We start from the raw sequence: 1,446 nt of genomic DNA on the forward strand, positions 1-1,446 counted from the left end.
GATTTCTAGCAACAGTATCTATAAGCTCTTGAGCCTCTTCAATCGTCTTCCTCATATGTATAGATCCACCAGCTGAGTGGTCTAGAGACATCTGAGCTTTTTCTTTAAGCCCATAGTAGAAGATGTCTAACTGTACCCACTCTGAAAATATTTCAGAGGGGCATTTTCTTAGCATACCTCTATACCTCTCCCAGGCATTATAAAGGGATTCATTATCCTCTTGTTTAAAGCCTTGGATGTCCAGCCTTAGTTGTGTCATCCTTTTTAGAGGGTAAAATTGATTCAAGAATTTGTCTGATAACTGTCTCCATGTCTTTATGCTTGCTATAGGTTGGTTATTCAACCACCTCTTGGCTTGATCTTTTATAGCAAATGGAAACAGTAATAGTCTGTAGACATCCTGATCCACCTCTTTATCATGTACTATGTCAGCAAGTTGTAAGAATTGTGCCAAAAACTCAGTAGGTTCTTCCTGTGGAAGACCGGAATACTGGCAATTTTGCTGCACCATGATAATGAGTTGAGGATTTAGCTCAAAGCTGCTTGCTTTAATGGGAGGTATACAGATGCTACTCCCATATGCAGCTGTAATGGGGTTAGCATATGACCCCAGAGTCCTTCTGGACTGCTCGATTCCACTTAGGTCCATGATGGAGAAAGGGAATATGATATGGATTTACAAGTAAAATTTTTTTTTAAATAACCGAAAATAATGAAATAAAATAAATGGAAAATAAAATAAGAATTTGAAAACCAAAAGAGAATAAAATCAAAGCAAATTGAAAACTAAATTAAGTAATCAATTAAAAAGATATGATTGAAAATTATTTTGAAAAAGATTTGATTTTTTTAAAAAAGATTTGAAAAGATCAATTTTTTGAAATTAGAATTTTGACTTGACTAAAAAAAAGATATGATTTTGAAAATCTTTGACTAATCTAATGCAAAAATTTCGAAAATTATGAGTAAATAAGGAAAGGATATTTTTTTATTTTTAAATTTTAATGAGGAAAGAGAAAAACAACAAAAAGACACTAAACTTAGAAATTTTAGATCAAAACAAAGAGAACAAACAAGAAAGCTTTGAATGTCAAGATGAAGACCAAGAACAAATTTTTAGAAAATCAAACACAAATTGTCAAAAATTTAAAGGTAGACACAAAGAAGACACCAAAATTAGAATATGAAACTAAACTCAAATAAAAGACTCTAAACCAACAAAAATAAAACAGTCCTAATCTAAGCAACAAGATAAACCGTCAGTTGCCCAAACTCGAACAATCCCCGGCAACGGCGCCAAAAACTTGGTGCACGAAATTGCAATCACACTTTTGCAACTCCGCACAACTAACCAGCAAGTGCACTGGGTCGTCCAAGTAATACCTTACGTGAGTAAGGGTCGATCCCACGGAGATTGTCGGCTTGAAGCAAGCTATGGTTATCTTG

Source organism: Arachis duranensis, chromosome 4 (genome assembly GCF_000817695.3).
Source record: "Arachis duranensis cultivar V14167 chromosome 4, aradu.V14167.gnm2.J7QH, whole genome shotgun sequence".
Taxonomy (NCBI): Eukaryota; Viridiplantae; Streptophyta; class Magnoliopsida; order Fabales; family Fabaceae; genus Arachis; species Arachis duranensis.